Source organism: Echinops telfairi, unplaced genomic scaffold, assembly GCF_000313985.2.
Source record: "Echinops telfairi isolate 266 unplaced genomic scaffold, ASM31398v2 ScPeMD7_655;HRSCAF=1070, whole genome shotgun sequence".
Classification (NCBI taxonomy): domain Eukaryota; kingdom Metazoa; phylum Chordata; class Mammalia; order Afrosoricida; family Tenrecidae; genus Echinops; species Echinops telfairi.
The window spans coordinates 32,736,509-32,747,247 of NW_022104553.1; the positions used below are offsets into that span (position 1 = coordinate 32,736,509).

The 10,739-nt window shown below is 47.9% G+C and overlaps 1 pseudogene; it reads right to left on the reverse strand.

Moving 5' to 3' along the window:
• Positions 1-3,948: 3,948 nt before the first annotated feature.
• LOC101650197 lies at positions 3,949-4,792 on the reverse strand (annotated as a pseudogene).
• Positions 4,793-10,739: the final 5,947 nt, after the last annotated feature.

Consider the following 10,739-nt stretch of genomic DNA (forward strand, 5'->3'; position numbering starts at 1 on the left):
ACATTAGGTCCTCATTTTCCCCCTCCCTCCCCACTCCCCCCTCCCTCATGAGCCCTTGATAGTTTATAAATGGGTATTTTGAAGATGTAAGTTTTCTAATCCATAACAATTATATTTGGAAGCAACCTGGGTTGCAGGAGGATCGCCTTGTTTTTTCCTGAGGCCTTTCCTTTTATATCAATTTTCATTATGTTGAAATCAGAGGTCGTGAGCATCATACAGGCTTAATTAAACCTGACTGCCTTCGGGGCCTGTCCCCTGGAGGTTTTCACTGCGCTGCCATCTTCTTCTTGGTTCCCTTCTCCAAGTCCCTCAAGGTTGGGATCAGGAGGCCATTTTGAAAAGAGTGGCCCCTCCTCGAATCCCATGGAGGGGACGCTTTTGCTTGACCATGATGGCGTCCCAAATACTCCATGACCCACAAGATCAGATTGTGCTAAAGCTCCGATAGAAATGTAAGGAAGCAAAATTAATTGGCTTAAGCAATCTTCCTTCTTTATAAATCACAGTGCTCCAGATTTAATCACTGCCCTAATTTTTCCTTCAGAATCCTGATCGATCACTCGAGTAACAATCTGAACACCGTAAGAATTTAGATTGACCTTCCTAATAAACGCCCTATAGTTCTTTTAGGCAGAGGACCCCAAAATGCCAGTTTTAATAATTTTTAGTTTGGTTACAGCTTTTAGCTTTTCCTCATAACCTTGCTCAATAACTCCAGTATCAATTTGAATGCCTTGAGTACTTTGGTTAATTTCCCTGATAAAAGCTGTATTACTCTTTCCAGCAGAGGTTCCTTTGCTTGGCTCCTTAACTTTACATCAACACAGGCTGGGCTCTGGAATGCTGATTCCAGACCCACCCTTTGCCACACGGTGTTGCTGGCACTCCTTTTGAAAATGTGTGATTTTTCCACCACGAAACCTTCTCTCTCAGGTTTGATTTCTATATGTCCCCTTTGTGCTGCTTCTCTTTCTACTTTTGAAAGCAAGGGAGCTTCCTAGGATTGTTTAATAGCCTCAGATTTGATTTCAGTAAGTTCTTCTAATGCAGCGATTCTCAACCTGTGGATCATGAACTCTTTGGGAGTCGAACGACCCTTTCATAGGGGTCGCCTAAGACCATCGGAAAACACCTATTTCTGATGGTCTTCAGAACTGAGACACCGCTTTTCTGTCTCGGGGCAGATACACCCACATAGGAATACACGGCATGAAGACTGTTACCCATGTTACACCATGCTTCAAGACAAAATGTCATTGATTTGTCATTAGAAATAAATAGTTCACAATATAGAATTATATATTGTTTTTGTGATTAATCACGACGCTTTCATTATGTATGTTCAATTTGTAACAGTGAAAATACATCCTGCATATCAGATACTTACATGACGATTCATAACAGTAGCAAAATGACAGTGATGAAATAGCAACGACAATAAGCTGACGGTTGGGGGTCACCACCACATGAACTCTATTAAAGGACTTTGGCATTAGGAAGGTTGAGAACCGCTGCTCTAATGCGTTGCCACCTTTCAGCCTTCGTAGGCTGCAGTCCCCCAAGGGAACAGAGGTTTTGGTTATGAGGTCTGTTTAGAATTCAGGCCTTAGTCAACAAATCAGTCCCTGCTCCTTCAGTTTTTTCTAGTTTCATCACCTAATTCATACTCATTTAAAGAGACTTTAGCTTGCTTTTCTAGATTTGGATAGCTCCCTCAAGACTTCTCACTCCACTGATAAACCTCCTGCCCAGGTTCTGGAACCATCTTAAGTTGAACCCGCAGAGACCATGTCTCCATGGGGATATTCTCCCCATCTCTGTGCACTTTCTTTAAGTTTACACCGACTTCCTCCCAATTCCTAGATCTAAAGTTCCTTCCTCTGAGAACCATGGATTATACTTTTTTACTACTTGTAGAAAACCTTGCATCTTTTTGTTTATGACTCTTATGCCGTTTTTTTTGTGTTTTTTTTTTTTCAGTAAGTGGATGAGCTTAATACCGTAAGTTTCAGGTTGACTTTTACCTTGCTCTATTGTCCTCTAAAAAATACGTATACTATTAGTATTATTACTACTCATTAAAGTTTACTGAGCAGTCTATGGGCTAAGCTGAGGCAGGCTGGAGCCCCGCTTCCCTGCACATCCCCGAAGGTCAGCAACTGCCCCCCTGGAACGAGGAGACCAGAAACGGTGCCTGGGATGCCTGACTCCCCGATAACCGGACACCCTGCCTGCCAGAGCTGATAAACTGCATCCTAGGCCATAAACCTCACTGCTGACCTCCTGGGCCATAAACCTTGCTGCTGCAGCACGGACCTCCCCTGCCCCCGCTTTCCTTTAAAAATCCCAGACCCTGAACAGGGGCCCACGATTCCCCTGGGCTACTTGCTAGATCATGGGGCTTTGCCCGAGAGCTGCCCCCTAATAAAGCTATTTCTGTTTCTGCTCTCCCTTTGTCCTGTCAGCTATCTTTGTCTGTCTCCTCTTGCCTCAGTTTACCTCTCATTCGTCTTGTGCCTCAGTTCATCTTTACAAGTAGTACGCACTAAAGTAGTATTTAGCCACTCACTGAAGTTTAAGTGCATTATGGGCCAAGATAGAATTGCTCTTGCTACCTTCACATGAGCCCAGGCTACGCCAAGACCTGATTTGGGGTGGTTCCTTTTTTGACTCCTTTATAGCTAGGAAAACTCTTCAAATTTGAATTCAGTGAGCACATTAAATCATGAATAATGGGTTTGTGGTAATTAGGCAATTTAATGGCAACTTGATAAAAGAATGAAGGGGTGGAGTCTAGCCTGTCAATCAAGTCACAACCTGATTGATCCCTCCTTGTGGGTGTGGCCTTTTCAGGAGGATTCTGGGAACGTCCTCCTCCCTGGAGCTGGGACATTCTCTGCTTCACCTTCCAGTTGATAAGCCACATGGAGCCACGCTGATGGCAGCCAGAGCCCTGGAGATGCTTCCACTGCCACTGGAACCACAAGACTTTCCACCCACTGGCCTGTGATCCTGCTGAATTCGCCATCGCATGTGCTGCATGAGTCTCAAGAGGAATTCATGGGCTAATATTGGACTTATGGACTTGATCTGGATTGGGCTGGATGTTTTATTGATATAAAGTTCTCCCACACATATATAAGTGTCTCTGGATTTGTTTCTCTAGTCAACTAGCACGGGGTTTGTCACTATCTACCATTTTCTATCTGGAAAAGACAAATTTACAACGCTGAAGAATAGGCCGGGGGAACAAAGAAAACACCAAAACTTTTAATATTTGGATCAGACCTTTTTTTTAAACTTGAAAATTTTCATTCATGTATTTATTCCAATCAAAATAAATGACAACTTAAAGTCATTTTAAAAGTTGAAAGAGAATTTGGGGCACAGCTGCATTAATGAAACAGACCTGGGTCTAAAGTGCGACACTAAACAGGTGTTCCCTGTTCCTGTGGTGGAATAAATACATAACACTTACACAGGAAATTTCAGTAAGATCTGTGATGAGGCAAACAACCCTTTGAAACAGAGGCAGGCTACAAAGAATTTCCATTGACATTGTACTGCATGATGGGAAAATCCCATCATGCTAATGCCCACTCTGATTCCACTCACTGGGGTTTGGCCTTCCTGGGTCGCACCCAAATCCAGAAAGGCTTCTGCACCCACCCCACACTCCGGAACATGCACGACCTGCAGCTGGAATCCCCGGGGAAAGCGGGGGCCCAGACCTGGACTGCAGCATCGCTTGTTTAAATGACTGGTCATCTGCCTTTCATGACCATGCCTAGAGTATTTCCATAACTTTCCCATTTTTCTTACAAAAATGTGAGGTAGCCCATTCAGAGCTTTGAAAATGAAAGAAGAAAAAAAGAAAGAAAACTTCAAAGGATATATACCCTAAAGGCCCCCATTCCCTACCCCCTCACCCACCCCGCCATCCTCTCAGGTGCGATCATTTGTTCTGGGGCCGGGAAGCAAGTATAGGGTGATGAGGCAGTAGATGGTCCCACTCAGCGTCCATGTCCTGGTGCTCCGATACAGCATGTGGTCAGGCAGGCCCCGCTTCAGGGGGACCGGGCATGCTGTCAGATTTCTGGAAAAATTTGTGCAGCTCAGGAGCTTTGCTTTTTTCAGCATAATTGTAGGCTGGGTCAGCAGTTCTGTTAGTCCGGGTTGACTAGAGAAACAAATCCAGGGAGACTCAAGTGTACAAGAAAGAGCTTTATATACAAAAGCAATTGAATATTGAGAATACATCGCAGCCCAGTCCAGATCAAGTCCATAAATCCGATATTAGCCCATATGTCCAATACCAATCTATAAAGTCCTCTTCAGACTCACGAAACACATGCAATGATGCCAAATGCAGGAAGATCGCAAGCCAGTGGTTGGAAAGTCTTGTGGATCTAGAAGCAGTGGAAGCATCTCAGTGCTGGCAGGGTTCTCCATGTAGCTCCTTCAGCTCCAGGTCTCTAGCGTAACTCCGTGTGTCTTCTCAACAGGAAAGTCAGGGAGTGAGCATGTGTCCCACCTCTAGCAAGCTATTTATCTCCTTAACGCCGCCAAATGAGGTCATCAGGCTGCGACCTGACAGGCTAACCTCCACCCCTTCACTCTTGTCTCAAATTGACAACAGATTATGTAACTACCGCAGCGGTCAGCTTAGTTGGTGTGACAAATATGACAGGCGGAGCTTTGGTGGTGCAGATGGGCTTTAATCCCTGAGGGTTAAAGAAGCCCCTGCTCCCACCAGCTTCTGAGTGAAGTCGCTGAACTCATAGTACATGATACCTGGGGTCTAGCTTCCCACCACCGCTGCCTGCACTACGGCCCTGACAAAGCTGGGTCAGACCTTTCTATAGCTGATTTTGGGTTTCATGGGTAAGAAAAGCTCCTAAAAATGAATGTAAGATGTCTGTTACTGTTTTCTTTCACACGTCCAAGTAAAGCACTCGCTTTAGATAAGAATATGGATAGTTCAGTTGCGGGATGCGGATGAAAAGCTGTGTTGCGGATAGAGGTACAGGTAGGTTAAGTAGATGGGTAGATGTGAGGGCAGTCTGTGGACACTCTCTTTCAACAACTTCAATTTTCTCAGGGAAGTACGGTGTGTGATGCTGGCTACATTCAGAATCATTTGAGGTTCACGGGTATGATTTACTGCGGCCCAGAGCTACAGAACACTTTTCTTCAGCCACGTTTGGGGCTAGTGTCGGCAGACTAAGTAGGGTAATGGGATTGCTGGGAATACAGACTCCCTCTCTACCAGCAAACTTCTGAGAGTTCTTGTACACCTGTCCCCATCACCTCATCAGGAACCTCCAGAACATGAAGGCGCTGATAGACTATCAGGGGTCCTCAAACTACGGCCCGCGGCCCACATGTGGCCCACCGAGGACATTTATCCTGCCCGCGGGGTGTTTTTGCCCCGTTTTGGTTTTTCTACTTCAAAATAAGATATATGCAGTGTGCATAGGAATTTGTTCATATATATAATTTTTAAACTATAGTCCGGCACTCCAACGGTCTGAGGGGCAGTGAACTGGCCCCCTGTTTAAAAAGTTTGAGGACCCCTGAAACCGCAAAGGGCTCGACAGGCAGGGCGTATTGGGAATTGCAGTCTTCCAAAGCCGCCTAGGTCGCTTAGGGAGCTGTAGCCTCACCTCCCTAAACACCGTCCCCACTCTTTCCTACTTGCCTCGGGCAACACCGAGGAAGCAAGTGGATCGGTTGGAAAGCCTAGGGATTGGTAGTTTCCAGTGCAGGCATACTGGTCGCTGCAGTCCTTTCACGCCCCCCTACCCGATATTCCCAGGAGACGCTGGAAAAGCAGGCTAGGTTGCAGAGAAGGGGTCGACCTCCGTCTCCCCAACACAGAACGTAACAGCATTTTGGGACACACAGCCCTCCTGCCATCACTCCGCCCGCAGAGTGAGAGGAAAAGCGCCTCGCCGAGGAGGCTGGGAAATGTAGTCGCGCCTCCGCGGTGCTCACTGGGAGTTGTAGTTCGCTCGTCTCCACCGACCCGCGGGGCCAAGCAAGTTTCCACGTTGCGCGCGAGATCCCGAGTGTTGGCAGCGGTTGGGGCTTCCCTCCTCCCGCCGAGCCACACGCCCTTCTCCCGGTCCGCTTCGGAACGCTGGGAGCCCGGCACCGCCCGGAACGCAGAGCTCCGCGGGCTCGTACGGGACGCGGGGCTCGGGCGCTGGAGAGGAAAGGAGGCGTCTTCGGAACGCGAGGGGGCGGGGCTCCCGCGGCAGGGGGCGGGGCGTTGGGCGGGGCTCTTCGGAAAGCGCACGCGTGCGCACCTCGCCCCTCGCCGCCTCGCCTCCTCTCAGCGCCTTCGCTTCCCTGCTGCGCTTGCGGGCTCGACGGGTCGCTTGGACGTTCCCGCCCAAGTGCCTTCTCCACGAGGCTCTCGCAGAGGGCCTTGCCGGCGCCCCTTCCTCGAAGCAAGTGATCGATCGGGCCCACACATCCCTACCTGCACCCGAACCAACTTTTCCAGACACCCGTCCTTTTGGGCCAGGCCGGGCCCCAGGGCGGGGCGAGAAGGAAGAGCGCGCAGAAGGGCCCCAGGACCCGGTCTTACTCTCCTCAGGTTTGCCTGCCAACGACCCCCAGCCCCACCTGTTTCCCTCTTTGGAGCATGGTGCAGGGAAAAAATCCAGAGAAACATGTGCGAACTACCTGTCCCGATCCGTTTTCCAGTACCCCCGTCGCGCCCCCAGACCCTCGACCCCCGGACAGCCAGCCACGCACAGGGGCCCAAGGGGCAAGGGCGTAACACAAAAGAACGCGAATGGAATTTGACTTTCGAATGCTACTACGTTCTTTTGCATTGCGCCCCTGCCACTGGTATGTTCACTGGTGTGAGTAACAGGTTCAAACCTTTATGACAGAGGCCGGGCATCAGCGGCCCGTGTGCAGGGGGTCGGGGTGGGGGTGGGGCGTGGTCTTTACCAAGGCAGTACCCAAGTCCAAAGCCACCAGGCAAACCCTATATAAAAAAGTGACTGTACTAGAGAACAGAACGGTGCAGGTTATACAGTTTAGTGACCTGGCTCCACTATCCCCAATGCCCAGATCCCCGTTTGTTCTAATTTGTTATAATCAGGTGGGAATTTTCAAGTTCTGAATAACGTTAGTGTTGTGTGCAGAGGGGGGTGAGGTTGGGGTGCCTGTGTGTTGTGATTGAACCGCTGGTGATGTTATTCCAGAAAGCAGGGGCTGTGGGGTCTCAATTAATAATCTATTTTACCTCTCTAGGGCCCATTGTGATGGGCACACAGAACTTAAAGACACAATTCGTGATTAACAGAACTTAAAGACACAATTCGTGATTAAAAGGTTTACTAAGGAAGTGAAGATGTAATGTCCAAAAAAACGATGTCAGCGAAAAATGCTCAGGGTGGAATTGTTTATCAGGGCATGTTACAAAATTCTTTCAGGTCTCTCTACTAAATGCCCAAAGGGGCATTGCATTCCATTGCACAAAATTCTTTCAGGTCTCTCTACTAAATGCCCAAAGGGGCATTGCATTCCATTGCACGTCTAAACCCCAAAGCATTTAGCTCAAGCTCTGTGGGTCAGCAAGTCCAGCTTCCTGTTTTAAGGATCCAGAGGCATCTCACTTCCCAAACCAGCCTCCTGCACAAAAGCACCTAGCTTCCACGTGCTCCGTGGGTTGGGAAGTCCCTCGCTCAGCTTCACGCTCCGGCTCCTGGTCCTGCTGCTGCTCCTCTGATGGGATCACTGTCTTCTGGATCCAGGGATCCACTGCCCAGGAATCTTGAGACCAGAGGAAGTATTCCACGCCTGGCTCTTGCTGGGAATGCGATTCCTCCTCCTCCTCAAAGGGCTCGTTTTTTTATGTACAGCAGGATGGCATTGCAGAGACTCCGATTCACAATGCCAGGTGGATCCTATGAGTATCTTCCAGACCCGCGCAGGAAAAGGTCGTTTGGTGGGTGCTAGGGACTGGAAGAGCCCCATTAAATAATGCACTGCCCTGCAGGGCCACGTTAGGCTCTGTGGCAGAGTGAATGAGGAAACCTAGCTGGTAACGTGAATAAGAGGCTTTCCTCTCTTGGGTTGCCTCTGAGCTCATTGAGGTACCTGCCGGCCTGCGAGGGAAGATGTCCGGTCTGCGAAGCCTAACGGAAGAAAAGGGAAGCTGAAGTGGCGCAGAAGCGAGGGTGATGAACGCAAGTCTGTCCTACCCTCGCGTTTCTCATTCATCTTTCCTATTTTCTTCCCATCGCAGTATGGCGCTTCCCCTCTCTCATCACAGTGCACCTCAGCTTTTGACTGTCGTTACCTGATTTTGTGTTTGTAAAGGCTTAGTGAGGGAAGGGGGAGGGGCATGCCGCCCTGACGTCAGGATCTGTTCTAGCAAGGTGATACTGACTCTTCCCCGAAAAGCTGGTGGAGTGGGTGTGAACAGAAACTCAGGCAGTCCTCCTGACAGCCTTTCTCATCTCACAGAACCTGGAGGAAGCCTCTGGGATGGTGGGGCCACGCCCATGCTCCTCTTGATGGCAGCTGCGGGGAGCAGCCTGAGCTCACGCACCTTTACTCTTCTTCTCAGTGCTTCTTCCTTCCAACCTGGAGACCTGTGTGATTTTCTTATTCTGTTGGGTTTTTTTGGAAATTGCCTTTGACTTTGAATCCTCTTCTAGCTTCTCTCCCTGTCTCCGGTTCTCCCTCTCAACCTCAAGCTTCTGAAAAGAGCAGTTTTCCCCCCTCAGTAGGCTCACATCTCTTACCTTCCCACTTCCTCAGCTCGTTCTCTTTCAGACTCCAGGACTCAAAACAAACGCCCCAACCCCAACAAAACAACCAAACACCCAATTCATTGCCAAGGAGTCGACTCTGACTCATAGCAACCCTATAGGACAAGGGAGAGCTGCCCCGTGGGTTTCTGAGGCTCTTTCCTGGAGCAGAAAGCCCCATCTTCGCCCTTGGAGGTTTCAAATTGCTCGTGGTGTCAAACTGCTGAACTTGCAGTTAGCAGGCTTACAAAAAATGTGTGAGAAAATTCCTTTATGTTTCATTTATATCTTTTCACAAACTTTTCGACGCCTTGTATTAGAAAACTGCAGATTCCAGGGGAAGCTCTAACTTCCTTGATATAAATCCTCGTTTGAGTTAATTCTGACCATTAACCAGCTGTGTGAAAAATCTTTGTCCTCAGGCAGAGTGTGTTTGAAAGTCGTTTTCCACCCCGGTAGCCAGCTCTGTGGTTATGAATTAAGCTGCTAACCTCCAGATCAGCAGTTCAAATCCACCAGCCACTCTGAGGGGAAAAGGGAGGCGTTCTGCTCCGATAAAGAGTTCCAGTCCCAGAAATCCACAGGGGCAGTTCTATCCTGCCCTAGTGGATCACTGTGAGTGGGGATCATGGCAGTGAGTTTGGGGGGCAGTCCTGCTCTCAGGGACTTAGTGATTTACAGATGGGTGTTACCTGGGAGTTGTTGGTCTTGGTCCTGAGCCGCCACCAATGGTGAGGGTGTGTGGGATGTGCAGAACCAATCCTGAAAGCTTTTCTATTCAGCAGCTGCGCACATATCCCAATCATGGTCCTTCCTGTTTCTGTAGCCCTACCTGCAACAGTGTTGAATGGATCTGATGTCAATCACGATTTTGCCACAACTTCCTTTGTTTTCTGTCATCTGTAAGTAGCCAGGAATCTGTTGGACACCATTATAGCCTCATGTTGATGGTCTCCCTCCATCTGCATAATTTGCTTTCAGCATGTTTAAGGCTTAAGAAAAGGGTCTCAATACAATGCTTGAAGTTGGGGTCTTTCCCCCCACTAAAACATGAACTCTATTCAGACTTTTCTCATTGGGAACACCAGTACTGTTTGTCAAATCCACCCTTAGATTGTTTATGTGACCTGATGTGGAGAAGGACCCACGCATAGAAATTGAACTTTCGAGAAGAATGTGTCCAGACGAAGAACAACGATCACACTCGATCTAGGAAGACACTAATTGACAGAAGTGAGAACTGATGCAGGGTCCATGAAACAAAGAAATTACAATGTTCTTGTTTGCTTCATTTTGGTTTGAGGTCACAAGTAGGGAGGGATAGGGTGGGGGAAGTTTTCGGTGAGAGAAAGATGGGGCTTTCTATTCCTGTTAACAGTTACAGTCTTGGAAACTCCCAGGGCAGGGCTCCCCTGTCCTATGAAGTCGCTATGAGTCAGTAGCAACTCAATGGAAGATGAGAGTGAGACACAATTTACAATCATAATAACAGAATGTTGACTATGCACACTTTTCAGAACAAGTCATAAGTATGCCAAAACTGATGGAAGACATTCTTCAAGGCTGGAGCTGGTAGTAAGAATGAACACAAAGCCTCTTTATTGTTTTGGGGTGTTTTTCCAAATAAAATGCTTGTTTAATTGAAAGCTTCTTGATTTCTAAGAAACTTTAGCTAGAGTCAACAGTTAAAATATTTTTTTATTGGTCATGCTTTTGTTTTCAAACATTTGTTCCTATATCCTTATCATGAAAGGAATGTTTCTTAAAGCGATTTTATACTAATGTTGAATCCTTCAACATTGCACGATAGACTTCTGCAAGACTAATGACCTATTCAATTGGAAGTCCTTTGTTCCCCCCAAACAAATGCTGATTGTACATATGAACTTCACCAGCCGTCTTTCCCGGGACTCAAATAAACTACATCTATGGAAAGAGAATACAGAGGCTCAATGCTAT